The sequence below is a fragment of the Nothoprocta perdicaria genome, unplaced genomic scaffold (genome assembly GCF_003342845.1).
Source record: "Nothoprocta perdicaria isolate Ctin4 unplaced genomic scaffold, notPer1 scaffold_62, whole genome shotgun sequence".
Classification (NCBI taxonomy): Eukaryota; Metazoa; Chordata; class Aves; order Tinamiformes; family Tinamidae; genus Nothoprocta; species Nothoprocta perdicaria.
Window position 1 is genome coordinate 2,723,854 of NW_020455888.1, and position 15,427 is coordinate 2,739,280.

The window sequence follows — 15,427 nt, forward strand, 5'->3', positions numbered from 1 at the left end:
CAGGCCCCATGCAAAGGAATGGGGAAAGGTAAAGCAGCCGCTGCCTCGGGCAGCTGACACCAGAAAACCTGAAAGGAGGAAGGTAACAGAGCAGTTGTGAAACCGGCCAGGATCGTGCAGTGATTTCTGTGGGGGAGGCTGCAGCAAGGGCTCTCAGGTGACTTTAACCACCGTGTTGCAACTTGGGGTTTGTTTCTTCTTTTTCTCACATTTTTGGGGAGAAAGGGGTGTGTCTGGCAGCTCAGGTGCTGCCTTGGGATTAGGTGATCTAAGTGCACGTTTCTGCTTTGCCAATGACTCCCTCAGGCATCTTGCTCTAATTCCCGCTACCTTTTGCCCCTCGTTCTTGAAGGAAGAGCAGGACTTCCATACCCCGGGGCACACAGGTTTAGTACTTCAAAGGCTGTGAGGCATTCAAACAGGTATTAGAGAGAGCCTTATAAGGCCCTGCATAGGTTCACTCTGCTTTGTCTTTTGTCTGTACCCCTTGCACAGCAAAGGGAGTCCTTCAGAGCACTGAGCAGAGCTGACTTTTAAATGCAAGCTAATGTTTGACCTTAACTATGTGGAGAACTAATGTTCGACCTTAACTATATGGAGAATTAATGTTCTGCTGTAAATCTTTCTAACACTCTCTGCACAACATTTTCCCTTCACTCTCTTCTTTTTCACGTGTCATATTCCTTGGTTAAAACATGAAAACAGTTCCTAACTGTTTTTCCGAGCGATCACACCTTTATCTTGCCTAATTCCGCTTCTCTTTAAACCGCTCTTCCCACCTTTCCCTCTCTTCCTCCTGCTCCTCAGGCAGGAGCCGCCTACCATGCAGCTCCCCGCTAGGACTCAGCCAGCAGCCAGCTTGGATTTACAGACCCTTTGCCATGCGCAGAGACTGGCAAGCCGGGCCCAGGGCAGGGGCAGGTCGCAGCAGCTGGGAGCGCTTCCCACATCCCGCATCCCCTGCGCCGTCGGGGTGAGGCGGAGGTGGGTGCTTATTCCTCTCATTCCCCTGCTCTCCGTGCAAGCCAGCGAGGGGTGCGTTCCGCAGGAGCTGCTGCGGTGCATTTCGATGAGGAGCCAGCTTGGCTGGTCAGCAGGCTAGGCCTTGGAGAGGTGGCTCGGTGCAAAGCAGGAGGCTGCAGGGGTGACAGCCAGCAAAAGAGAGGGGAAAAATCAGTGCAGGGTCTCCGTGGGCTCAGACTTTTATGCCTTCCCTCTCCTCACCTGTGAGAAGGGAGATCTAGGAGCTCTGGTATTAACATGGGACTCAGGAAACCTACTTGGTTCCCAGAACTGGTTTTCTTGGCTTTTGATCCCTGAAACTGTCTCCTCCATGTGGGAGCACATAAATGCTAAGGCAGGAGTGCAGGACCGGAGCCTGGAGGGACTCCATCGTTTCCTAGGGTGCGAAGCTGATGCAACCAGGACACAACCCTGCACCCCCAGCTGTTTTGTCATCTCATGCTTCTGTTCCTGCCCTGCAAAATGAGAACACTATTTTCCTCCCTGAGCAGGATAACGCTTAGGAAGTGAAGGAGTCCAGGAATGCCTGTAGCAGTGGTCGCGGACGTGTCTGGCATGACCCCTGCCACCTGCTCTGCACCTCCTGTTTCCCAGCACCTGCCAATGGGAGGCAAAACGCCGGCGTTCATGGGACAGTTGAGGACCACATTCCCCATAGGAACACGCCACTCACGTCAGTGCTGTAGGTGAGAAATCTTGACAGAGCTTTAGGCCTCTGCAAGTCATTTGCAGCAGATTTCTCTGACGTGGCAGTGAAATCTGTGGCGTCTTATTTTCCCCTGTCTTCTGACATCTGCAACCTCAGTGGCACTGGGCGTGTGGAGGAGTCTTCTTATTTAAAAAAGGGATAAACATGTTTAGCTGTCTCTCTGTGTAATCAGGAAAGAATATGGTGTGCCTCTTCACTTGCATTTGCAACATAAGTCCTGTCAAGGAGAGTAAAAAAGATGCATGCCTTTTTGTTGTTGCTGTTGTTTATGTGTAGGTTTCCTCCAAAAATAGTGAATGCATCACGGGTGTCAATCTGGCAGGTGCAGGATCTGATGGTGACGATCTGATCCCATGAATTTGTTTCACATTCAGCTGTGAACTGTTTAGTGAGACAGGAGGGGAAAAAAGAAGCATCTTCTCCCAAAAGAGTTAGAGGGAGCTGGTTGCAATCAGGGTTAAGTGTTTATGTTTTCTTTTGTTTTGCCTCTTTAAAAGACAAGTTATACTAGAAAGTATCACCTGCCAAATTTTAAGTCTGAACAAATAAAGTTTGGAGTTTTACTTTAATTTCCTGTCCTGTGCCTGTTTTTTCTGGGTCCCTTGTGAAGCGTTCTGAGCATTGCTGTGTGAATGGCGCTTCCCGGCCCATTTCCCTCCCAGGCACCTAAGGAGGATGCAGGGAAGTTCAAGCAAGTGGCACGTGTGTATCCAGCCAGGTTGCCCTGTGGTTGGTGTCCTCACTGAGTGCTCTCAGCACAGGGCTCTTTGCTCACTCTTACTTTTGAGGGAGGAAAAGTGCCAAATCCCTTTGCAGAACAGTCGTTTTCTCAAATTGTCCATCTTCAAAAGAAAGTCTTGTGTCCCCTGACAATGACAGGGGGAGGGCTAAGTGCTCTCTGACATGTCTTGCACTAATTTGATGGGATTTGGCCGTGAGTCCAGGAAATTTTGATGATTTTTTGTACCAAATACTGCTAACCAGGCATGTATAGTGTTTTTCCTTTAAGCTAGAGCTTTCTTCCAGGACACTGCAAGTAATTTGATTCTCCATTGATAAACCATCACTCAAACATGATGTGGAACTGTAGTCCTAATCACCTGGGCTAATGAAAACTCAAATGGCACATTCTCAGGAGAAAGTTCATTAGTTCCAGTGTTTTCCAACAAAATTATATCAGGCTGATGTATTACCCTCCCCTCTAGTTTCATTTATGGCGAGTTACTCACTTTGTCCAAACTCCTGCATACCATTGCAGTGCCTTATTTTGTCATCTTCCACCCCATAATTTCATAACATGCTGCGTGTTTGTTTAAAAGCATGGCAAAAGCTTTGAAGCCTTTAGGAGAGAGATGCCCTGTCTTTACAGTGATGATATATGGTCTGCCAGCTCAAGTAGCCTGCCTGGTAGGACAGAATTGCAGTTGGGAAACCCTTTAACACAGTCTCCCCTGTGCTCCAAAATAGGAAGAGATAAACAGGAAAAAGAGGAGACACCTTCTTTTTTTATATTGTTTGAGACTCAAGTCAGTTGAGTCTCTGATGTTAATAACTTCCTGTTTTGCTTTAAGTCTTCTGTCAGCCAAAGAGCTTTCGTGTGTGTTGGCATCTCAGCCTAAGCTTAGGAAACTGAATCACTAAGCGTGTTTTCAAGCTTAAGGATAAAAATTACAGTTTTTTGTTTACATATACACACCGTGCAACTAGTAGTGGGACCTGAGAGGGAAGAATCCATGCAAATCAGATTTACTTCATGTAGGACATCAAAGAAGTATCCTCTGAAGCTCAGGCCTTCTGTTTGTTTCTAAGGAGGTGCTCAGAAAGCAGAAACAGAAAAGAAGATCTGGAAAAAGGCAGAGAAAGGTGTACTTGTGTAATATCACTTGGGTAAGTTGCCTGCGTGGTACGCGTTGTGTTGCAGTGTTTTCCACATTAGCTTAAATCAGTAAGACTGTCTCTCTTGCAGCTCTTCCAGGAGCTTCTGTGGTGAACTGAACGTTTTCCTCTGGATAATACGCTTACGTAGTGGGGAGGTGGAGTCCCCAGGGTGCTGAACTCATCTGTGCTGCTCGTGACAGCTCCTCTGCGTCCCTGGGAACCACCTCCTGGTCCTAGCGTGTGACAGGACAGCTTGGACTTAACCATTCCGTGAGGACTCAACATTAAATCAAGATTTAAAGCAGTGCTGGACTAGGAAGTGTGAGCTGTGAGATAATTCACTGGTTGTTGTAAATATCACTAGAAGAGCTGGTCAGAAGGAAATGTGAAGCAGGTGAAAAGAAAGGTCCCTAAAGTGAATGTTAAAGCCTTTTGGAGATATCATCCAGTGGACTGGGAGATGTGGGTCTTTGGAGAGAAGATGAGGGTGAAAGAAGGAAAAATCCGAGAAGTACTGGCTACCCCCCTGAGTGACTAGAGAGGAAACAGGGTCCTAATTAGACACTGAATCTCACAGCTCTCTGATATCTGCCCCAGGACAGTAAGAAACTTAAACTAGCTCAAGCAGTCTTCAATCTGGTGGCATTAGGAGGCTCTGTGGCACTAGGACACATTGAAATGCCATTTCAATACAGCCTCGGTGAGTTCCCATGTCCTCAGATCCTGTATTCTGGCAATAAGAGCTTGTCCTAAGCAACCACTTAGGGCCAAAGAGGCAGCTTTGTTTTCTGTGCATCTTGTCTGACCAGCACAGTGTGGTGCTGGCCCTGCACATGAAGCATCTGGTCCCAGTGTCAGATGGGAACCTCCAACACCGATGGCTCCAACCTCCATCTTCCCAAGCAAATTTGATAGTAAATTGCTAAGATTAACAAGACCAAATTTCACATTTCTGACTGATCTACTAAGTAGCTACCTTCATCTGGTCTCTGAAGTATGTTGTTCAGATCATACACAGACCCTCAGGCCATGCACAAACCATCAGCACTGTCAGGCAGTGGATTCATGCTTTGGTTCATTTAAATCTTGGTTTGGGGTTTAGCTCTCCTGCCTTATTCTAGCTGTTGCCTGTATGAGCCCCTGTGACCCTTCTCTGCCTTGTTTTGGGGATGGGGAAACATCAATCACAGTTTGAGGAAGGCTTTGGCAGCAACGTTGCCCCCACTCCCCCTACCTCTACACTAGAGGTAGCCACTGTCTCCTACCTCTAGACTACAGGGTGTCATCTTCTCCCTGGGCCAAGCTGAGAACCTGCCGAGTTGGCTTTTGAGTTGGCTGGTGTGTTTTCTAAACACAGCTATTGTAGGATATTATTTAAGACCAATCATTTCTTTCACCTGGTTCATGGCAATCCACTCCTACCAAGGGGAACGGGCTGTGGCTGAGGTACACCACTTTGGTGAGGAAGGAAGGAGTGCATTAAGCTGGTGTTGAAGGTGCTTTTCTTGTGAAGCTCCATATCCCTGCGGAATGATTCTTCCTGGCAAGCCCAGGGATCTCTTCCAACATTCTCACCATGAGCAGCCACATTTTTTTCTCTGTAGCAGGATTTAGCAGGCACAGGATGGATTGTGCCTGCTCAGGGATCGCTCCGGCTGGTATACATCTGTGTTGGGGAGGAACAGGGACATATGGGGCTCCTCCGGACTGCAGGGAGGTAAGTGACCCCACAAGGAGCTCAGCACTGCTGGAGTCGGACAGGGATAAACAAGCACAGGCCTGTTTTTCTCAAGGGAGATGATTTCCTCGGTGCCCTTTGCCTGAGCCTGTTTGCTTGGCTTAGCCTTTGTTTTCACCGTATGCAAGAAGCCTTGACCACTTCACTTGAAGCTGTTCTTCATTCAAGGCCAGCAAGAAGCGTTTCTGGCATTTCTATTTCGTGTTTCAGGCTCTTAGGTGTTGCTAATGTCTGCACTTCTACATACATTTTTTTTTTTTTGCAAACATCGCAGGTCTGCTTTCTTGCAGTATTTTAAATCCTTAATTCCCTGATGCTGCAGAAGGAGTATTAGATATTTTCCGTCATCAGCCTGGCCGTGGTGATTTCCTTTGCTTGATAAGTTTATTACTTTGTCAAGGTGACAGTTAAGTCTGTCTGGAGTATCTCTGTGTGTCTTGTGCCAGACTCCAATTCGGACTCCAAATGCAATCTATTTTTTTTTATTTTTATTAGAGATGCTGTTTCTCCAGACCCAGAATGCTAGGAGCAAAATGGGAATTTTGAGAGTTACTTTTTTCCCTACTTCCCTACTGAAATTGGTGCAGCTCCAGTTTATACTAGCAGGACTGAAATCACCGTATCTATAAACTCGACGAGCAAACTTATGGCAAACAAACCCAGCGATGGAATCCCATTGATAAAGACAATTCCCCTTCTGGCAGCCGCTCAGCGAAGCCCGCGAGCAGCGATTATGAGTTAATAAGAATCACACAAGCCTGCCAAAGCTGCTGGAGATGTGACTAGCAAACACCTCCACAGAGCCAACGAATTGCTGCGCCGCCTGCTCCCTGCTGCACTAAATCATCTCTTCCAGAGGTAGCAGCTCCTGTGCTGGGCTGACAGGCTTCCCAAAGTGCCAATTACCTGCAGTGGGGAATAGTGGCCGGGCCAGGAAGGAGCCTTTGCTAAAGCACTGGAAAACGGAGCTGGAAAACGGCTTCTGGAAAAAGCACTGGAAAATGGGTCTGAAACTATGTAGGCTCATTAGAGTGGAAAGGAGCTCTCTCTGTGTTCCCTAGTAGGACTGATACGTCCAGGTGGGTGTTTTGGGTCCAACTATCAGTGTATGAGTCCCTAATTCCCCTTAACAAATCTGGAGTATAGTGCTGGGCCCAGTGTATCCCTGCCTGCCAGACTGGGGCCAGACACATCACCAAGCCATGCACCATGCCCCCCTTTTTCCAGAGATCCTCAGTTTGTTCTGTTATTCAGCACGACCCCAAACACCTCAAATCAATGGGAGTTTGTCCCTCACACGAGCTTTTCACCAGCCTCTAATAAATCCTTAAAACAGTAGAGAGCAGCTGCAGCACCAAAGCTGTAGCATTAATAGCGCTTTCAGTTTGATTGGTGGATACCGTCAGCGGAAAAGCAACCAAAACTAAGCAAATTAAATGCATTTTATAGCAGTTCTTGAGGGAGATCAGGTTATATTGCTTGTGAGCTGCAAGCCAGGTCAAGCAGGCTGGCCCTTCAACAGAGAAAGTTCTGACATCAGTCCAAAAATGTCATTGTTGAGGTAAGAAAAACATCTAAATTTCCCATAATTTTTTGTAGCAGATATATGATAGGAAGGGAGATCCAGACCACTGTCAGTATTAAGAATGTAGGAAATAGAGTAAACAGCACACACACAAGCACACAAGAAAAAGCAACAAATAAAGAAAAAAAAATAGTGGCGTGCTCCCTTGGAAGATGGGGAAACTGAATCCTATGCACTGAATGCATCGGTAGGGTAAATCCTTGGAATCCAACCTGCAGTAGCCAAATGTCACCTGGGACCAGAGTGTGAACAACTCGTGTGTGATATAATTTAGATAGAGAATGTCATGGCTTTTTGGGCTAGTTACAGAAGATAAAAGAAAAGGTTGACCAACATTCATAGCTGATGATACAGGAACATTCATTTCTGTAACCGTATGTGGCTCTATCTGACCATCTTGGATATTTCAGCAGGCCATTCAAAGGAAAACCATGTGTAGACGTGGTTTTCAAAGCACCCTATTTCCAATAAGTGTGAACTTTGTTTATCCTAATAAAAGAACATTAGATTTTTTTTCTCTCTCTCTCTTTTTTTTTAACTCATTATTTGGTCTACTGTTAAAAAAAAAAAAGTAACCTGGTATGTTTGTAAGATAAACTTGGGAAACTTGCAGGCTGATGCAGTGTGAGCACTGAGGGTGGGTATGAGACAGATGCTCTTCCTGGCAGATATTCTTCCCGACAGATGTGGTCCTAGCCTTGCTACGTTCCCATTTTACAACTTAGTGAAGAGGAGCAATGGAGCTCATCTAGTGTCCTACCTGCACCTGACAAGGTAAAGATGAGTTGGTCTGCCTGTATATAGACCTGTAGGAATCACAGAACTTGAGGTTGGAAGGGACCTTCAGAGATCGTCTGGTCCAACCTCCCTGCTCCAGCAGGGTCATCCCTGGGCAGAGCAGGCTGGCCAGGACAGCTGTGTCAGTGCCCAGACAACCTGTGAGTGCCTCCAAGACTGGTGACCTCCTTGGAGCAGATTAGGGGAAGTGCTGAGTGGTGTTGGTGATGGGGCATAAAGCTCTCTCGTGGTGGAGACCTTGTTTTCCCCAGAGACTTATACCCGGCCTCTGCCTGCCTGAGCCCAGCTCTTCAGGGGCGCCCTGATCTCTCCTGGTCTTTTGATGTCACTTTCTGAAAAGGTGTCAGAAGAGGCCCTGGCCCCCAGGGTCTGGAAGAGCAGGCAGACCCTGTGGTGGGTGGTGGCCTCCTTGCCAACAGTCCCATATCTGTTCCCTGTGGCTTGTGAGTCCCTCCCCTCCAGACCTACTTTTGCTGGGAGATACGAGGTAACCTCTCCACCAAAAATAGCTGGGAAGGCAGCCAATGAAGATTAATGGCATCATTAATGTCCCCAGTTTATTTATAGGTTTAAAAACGTCTCAGACCTGCAAACTGAGCAGAGTCAGTCTGTATAACATATGGACTCCCAGGCCTGGGACTTCTGCCATTCCTATTTCTGTTATTTCATCCTGTTTGTTTAGACTGGGCAAAGTTTGGGGCAGGGACTGTCCCTCGTTGTAGATCTACAGCCTTATTAACCAGGGCCACGTGCACTGGTTTTGTTTGATTGATTGATTGATTGTTTTTTCCCACAAATGCAGGACTTGCCCGTTTGCCTTTCTCCACCCAGCTGCTCCTGTGTTTACTTTATCTTGTGGCCCCTCTTTCGGAAAACACTCTTTTTGAGGAATTCCTGAGGCACAGGCTGAGCAGTAATCACAGGAATTAGTGATTTCCTGACTGGAGTTTTAAACCATAAGATCCCTGGGACAATGATTGAGAGTCCTAAAGTTATGAAGAGAACCTGGGACATCCCAGGCTTTAGTGAAACATGAATATGCAACTAAGAGGTCTTTCTGCAGGTGACAAGGGCCAAAAAGCACCAGCTCTGCTTCCGAGTCCTTGAGGAATCTTGCAGGACTGGCAGGAGAAGGAAAAACACTGAGTGCATCGGTGCTCGGACAGCAGCTCTCACCACTGTATCGGTGGCCACGCTGCGTGGACTGTGTCCAAGAGCTCAGTAAAAGGTAAGTACGTTAGGAAGGAAGCTTCTTGTCAGCAGGCAGCTGCCCAAGCGCTCTGCTGTGTAAGCAAGGGATCTGCAGAGCTTCCACAATCCAGAGAGGGGCACAGAAACAGCTCTGCTTCGGGGTGCAGCCACTCCTAATGTTGCTGAGGGACTTTTTATATGAATTCAAGTTGCACTCCTGTGCCAGTCTCTTCTTAATCCTCTGTATCCTAAGAGTTAAACAAAGGTTTGGCAGAGTTGCTCAGGCCTCTGTTGTGTCCTCTTTTGGAGGGCAAGCTCAGGGCAGACTGAAGGATCCCACAGTAGTAAAAATGGCTGAAGAAGGATTTCGCTGCTGTAGCCACTGCAGATACTATCCTGGGATCTCCTCACCATCCCAGCACCTGGAGCATTTCAAGGCTGCCTTACTGCCTCATTTTCCCCTTTCTGATTGTCAAGGCTGACTTAAAGCCTTGTTATCCCCTCCATGAGTGCAGCTCATGGGCTGAGCTCTCCCTCCGTGCCAGGTCTGACTTGGGGCTGCTCTGCGGCAGGTTGGGTCGTGCCCGTGTTGCGCCTCAGTTTCCCTGTCTGGGAATGGGATGGTGACATTAACCATCTCTGTGGAACCCTTTAGAGGACAAGAGCATAAGGGCAGTTATTCAATTATCAAAGGATCTTAAGTGGCAAAGAATTTATTTCCCTGCCTGAAATGTGAGAGCCTGTGTAATTTAAAAGGCCTCAAGGAAAAGCAAGGCCATATGCCACATCCAAGGTAAGGGGAGCAAAAAAAGTAATGTTTTAACTGTGTTCTGCCTATTCTGTTGTAGGAGAGAGATATGTCTTAAATAGTCATTTCTGATCTAAATTCCTGAACATCCCACCAGAAAAATCAGCACAACTTTCTCTAGACTGAGGTAGGACCAGAGGAGTGAGTTCTCTCAAACTGATTACCCGCTTTGAAAAGTGAGTATAACAGGCAAAAGATTATTTTTTTAAGACACCTAAGCCACAGTTCTACTGAGGGAAAACTGTTTCCAGGCCTTCAGCGTTGCCTAGCTGGTATGGAATGGCTCTCCCCTAATATAGAAAGTAAAATTGTATTTTTCCCCCACATTTCACTAGGCAACACCCATATTTAACCTTACTTTTTCTAGCTGCCAACACTGGGTGGCACTAAGTAACTCCTCCTGCTATTTTACAAAATCTAATCTAAAAGCTTGAATTGTGCAGACTTGGCTCCACTCTGTCCTGGCAGCGAAGTGTTTTATTTGAGAAACTTTTGATTTTATGGCCGTAGCAGTAGAAACATCTCACTCACATGGCACATTTTGCACTTCCTTGGTATTTTAGATTGTTAAAGTGCTCCTGAAACTCTAGCTTCATAGGCTCGGTAGAGGTTCAATGTGCAGCATGGGCTTTAAAGATGAATTTTCTGCACTAAGGAAGGAATTCCCGGAATAATGTAAAGTGTTATGCTATATGCTGAAAACTTAAATCTCACAGAATCACAGAACACTTCAGGTTGGAAGGAACCTCTGTAGATCATCTAGTCCCACCTCCTTCTCAAGCAAGGTCATCTAAAGCAAGTTGCCCAGGACCATGTATGATCTGATTTCCGATATCTCCAAGGATGGAGACTCCACAACCTCTCTGGACAACCTGTTTCAATAAGCAGCCAACTTTACATTAAAAAGAAAACCTTCTTATGTTTTAATAGAACTTCCTGTGTTTCAACTTGCCTCCATTGCCCCTTACCTATATCTTACCTGTGCTGGGGAGCCTGGTGTTGGACCCAGCTCTCCAAGTGTGCCTCACCTGGACTGAGTAGAGGAGAAGGATCACCACCATTGGCCTGCTGTCAATGTTCTTCCTAATGCAGCCCAGGATAATGTTTGCCACCTTGGCCACAAGGGCACATTGTTGACTCATGGCCAACTTGGACACCAAGATTCCCAAGCCTTCTCAGCAGAGCTGCTTGTTGGCCTCCAGCCTGTACTGGTGCAAGGGATTGCTCTCCTCTAGGTTCAGGACTTGCACTTCTCTTTCCTGAACCTCATGAGGTTCCTGACAGCCTCTCAAGGTCCTTCTGAATGGCAGCACAACCATTTGGTATATCAGCCGCTCTTCACAGTTTTGTTCCCGGCCTGTTGACAAAGATGCTTTTACCTGCACTTAGACAGGTAGATCCAACTCTTCGTACCGATTCTTGATCCTCAGAAAGTCCCCTAGTTATAAAAATTAAATCCATGTGGTTGACAGCAGGTATTCAGCCAGCTGATGGTTGACCTACAGGTTTCATCCACTGCTTTTCAAGTCTTTTCCCCTCACCAGAACAATTGAGGGGGAGAACATCTGGCTCCCATTCCCTCATCCTTCACCCCAGAGTCATGTAGTCACACTTGATACATTACAGTCTCCCCTTGCTGTATCCTCAGTGTCCTCATGGAAGAGCAGTGGGGGTGACACTCCAACACTGCTGTAGGGCCTCTGCATGGTACCTGCTGAAGGCGCGTGGCTCTCCTGCATTGGGGCCCACCACAGCAGAAGCTCCAGTTCCCCTTTGCCCTCTCAAGGAATAGCTGGAGGAGCCTCTTGGAGGTTGCCAGAGCTTCTTGGCAGTCACAGACACATGGTGTTTTCCTTGCCCAGCAGCAGGCACCCTGGCATCCCCCAAAGGGTTCCCAAGAAAACCCAGTGATCCCAGAAGAAATTCCCAGAGGACATAGAAAATTTCCAAGCAGAGCCCCAGCAGCTGCGTCACTAACCGCTGTGTCTGCTGGCTGCCTCTGTTAGCAGCGTGCGCCATGGAACTCCTTTTAAAATAAATCAGCTTTAAAAGAAACACAACTGCGAGCCCGACCGTTTCGGCCCCCGTGGGCTGTGTTTGCCGTGCGAACGCCGAGGTCGCCATTTGAAGCACTGCGACGGCTCCGCCGCGCCCAACGCAGGGCCCAGAAACTTGTCCTCAAAGAACATGTGGCCATTCCCAGCTAAGTCACCCACGGAGACCCACTCCTGTGTCATGACAACAAAAATTAGAACAAAAATTAGCATTACTGTGTTTGTCAAGCACCTCTCCCTAGCAAGGCCGTTAAAATATAACAACGACAGACAGAATAACAGGATGGGTATCATAAAGAAAGAGTTGTTCTCTGGACCTAGAAACATCAACGACAGTAGATAAAAACCTTAATGAGGAAATGAAGTCCAGCAACGAGGAGCAGTCTCAGAGGATCACATCTTCTGGCTGCCGTTTAGCATCAGCAGCCCTGTGGGCAACGTGAACAAGTTTTATGTGGCCAGCTGAGGAAGAAGCAGCCCAAAGCCAGGGACGAGGACTACCTGAAAGAGCCTCAGCTCTAAACACAAGTACTGGCAGACAGTTGATCCACCTTGCAGCATCATGAAAGCCAGAGAAATGAGAGGCAATTTTTGAGAGCAGCTCAATTGGCCTCTCCTGGAGCAGCGGGATGATCTGAGTAGAGCTAATTACTTCAAAATAGTTTGTTCACTGAAAAACGCAATTTCTGGTTGACCAAAACTATCTGCCACTTTGTGTGTAATCTACTTGTCAAATGTAACTTATAAACCTAGAAATATCAAAAATACTTGCTTTGATACTTCCAAAGAGAAGCATTTTGCCTTCTTTGAAGCTGATTGCACAAGAAAGTCCAGACAACTCATGTTAGGAATAGAAGTTGAAAAGTCTTCTCAGGCTCGGTCGTGGCGAGGATGTGAGCTGACATGTGTTACATCTTCAGACCGCAGCCAAACCACAGGCTGTGGGACAGCCAGCAACAAGGCTTTCCTAATCCTTCTCTCGGCTTGTAATGATACATAAATTATTTACACTGTTCAGTGGACCATATAGAGCAGGAATGGCTGTATCTACATGGCTAATTTACCCACCCTGGAGAGCCAGGAATTGGTGGCTCAGGGTGGCTGTATCCACACTGCTGAGGGCTAGATGATGCAAAGCAAGTTGACCTTGGCTGCATTAAATGGCACTTGACCCTGCCTCAGCTTGGCCCTATGTGCTGTGCTTGCACCTCTAAGACAGAATTAGCATTTTTGTAGTGTTGCCTGTTGTTTGTTTTTTTCCTCCAGGTCATAATGCCTGAAGCCACGGAGATGATGTTGTAGCTCAGCAGAGTTGTGTTTCCATAGTGTGGAATGGGCAGGGTGTAGTGTGGAATGGGCAGGGTGGGTTGCCTGCTCTGGGCTGAGACATAAAAACGATCAGGAGAGCTAGAGGATGGACAGACTGTGAGGATGATGCTGGAAGAAAAGTGTGAGGAAGGGAGTAGCTTGGCCACGCTGCTGCTGAAAGACATCTCTGGAGTAACTATGTGCAGCGTAGCACTGCTTTGGGTTTGGAGAGAGCTGCTTGTCTGGGTCCAAAGACGAGCCCAGGCACATGCTACTAGTCATGACAGGGACAGTGAGGGACAAGGACCCGTGTGTCAGCTGCGGAGTTAAATGATTTGGCAGTGTAGGCTTATCTGATGGGCATGTCTACCTAGCCAGCCAGGGCACCAGGTTCAAGGACAGGACTTGTGCTCATCCTCACCGTTCGGTTTTACCAAGGCTGGCGTTTGGATCACTCCAGTTAGCTGTTCTTCAGAGAAGTCTTCTCTTTGGGGAACAAGCTGGCTGTGAGCCAGGAAGGGCTGTGTTGCCCTCGCTCATTTAGCAATGCAGGTAGAGCCAGCAAAGCTGGTCTTCTGCCTTGCTGCCCTCCAGACCTAACGTGCCCTGGACACTGCCTGGCCTCCTGGATACATTACCACTTCTTACAAAGGATGAACCTTTTTTCAAACCTTTTCCTGTACAAGAAACAGAAGAGGTTTGGATTGGCATTTTATGGGCTCTGAGTGCTTGTCATAGACAGTGTATTACAGCGTGTGACAGCTTTTCTTCATAAGCCTTGTGAGTCATGCCAAGGTCTTCTTGTGAACCTCTTCTTCCATCCCTGTGAGGTTGTTTGGAGACTTTTTAACCCTAATATTATTTTTTTTAAAATCAATTGAGTCCAAAAGCAATCAAGATAAAACCTAATTTGGGGTTGACCAGTACCATGTGTGTTTTGGTTTTAGTTCGAGGGAAAAAAAACCAACCACTTTCTGTTAGATAGAGACCCAGAATAGGCAGAAGGTTTTCTGAAGCAGACCTGGCTTTTTATGGGATTATTGGCAGAATTCAGTCAGAAAATAAATCCTGATATCGAAGGGGATAACTCAGAGAAAGGGCACCACACATGCTTTTTCCACTGTTGTAGGACTCCTTACTGTAATTCAGCTCATGTTGATTAACCCTGAATGCCAGACTCTCAAAAAGTGATTAGTGAGATCACACTGGAAACAGAGGCAGCTGTGCCATCTGTTAGGCAGCGCGTGGCTCTTGGAAGGGGGTTTTGCTGAAACACAGTTGTTCCGAGCACTGACACTAGACTTTGTCCGGCTGCCACCTCGCCTTTACCTCCCCCGAAGCAGAAAACCCCCTTGAACACACAAAGTGAAGCAGAGGGAACAGCCATCAATGGACTGATGATGTAATCCTGGAAAACCACTAGATTAAGCACTGGGCTAGGCTGGGATTTCAGCCACCAGGGTAAGTGACGATACAGGACTTTGCGTTGGAGATGCTGTCCTCGTGGCTTAAATCTCAGAGCGTGCTCGTGTGGGCTGCAGTCCGAACGTGGGCCTCAGAGCATCTTTTCCTTGATGAAATAAAAATGCCAAAGGTTAGAGGTGGGTTTTATTTTTTTTTTCCAAATCCTTCTGAGGAGCTGCTTTGTGTCCTGAGCGCTGCCTACAAAAGCCCTGCCCCAAAAGAGAGGCAGTTTTCCCTCCGTGTCCGCCGTGGTCGCTCACTGCGGCCTGCGGGCAGCGGCTCGGAGCGGCGCTCTGGCCGTGCCCGCGCCGAGGCTGCCCTCGCTTCCCGCCGCCCTGCGGAGCCACGGAAGGTTTAAGGAGCTGCACCAGCCCCAGGTAAGCAGCACGAGCATGTGCGCTTCCCTAAATCTAATCTGGCGTCCTTCTGGCTCCCGGACCATCTGAAGAGCAAAGTGCTTTTCACAGTGCTGCTGCTTGGTGACTGGTGCCCGTGCCAGCAGGCAGAGCGCGGCGGCGCCTTCCAGCTCCCTTCACCCTTCCAGCGCAGCTGCCCGGCGGGCAGAAAGCTTTCAGGAGTCTCATTACCCTCCTCCTCTTATTTTTTTTTTCACATTAAATCTCACATCCCGTACGCGAAGCGTCTGGCAGGTCTCCACTTACAAATGTAACTGCTATTTATTATTTATAGAGGACTGAGGATGGCCACTGCTTTGTGACTGGGTAACGAAATGGGTCACGGCTCCCAGAGCGCTCGGGAGCCCCAGACCCATCCCGTGGAGGAGGAAAATGGGTTTTCACGCGAGGGAAGGGGATTGTGCCAGCGGATCCCTTTGCAAAGGCCAGGCTTAGGAGCACAGGCCGCACGGAGG

General features: G+C 47.7%; 1 long non-coding RNA gene across 1 annotated transcript; it reads left to right on the forward strand.

The window, feature by feature from the left end:
* The first annotated feature begins 3,566 nt into the window (after nt 1–3,566).
* Nucleotides 3,567–3,990, forward strand: LOC112956358. Its single transcript, XR_003251041.1, has 2 exons — nt 3,567–3,619; nt 3,699–3,990. It is a non-coding gene; the product is annotated as an uncharacterized LOC112956358 (long non-coding RNA).
* Nucleotides 3,991–15,427: the final 11,437 nt, after the last annotated feature.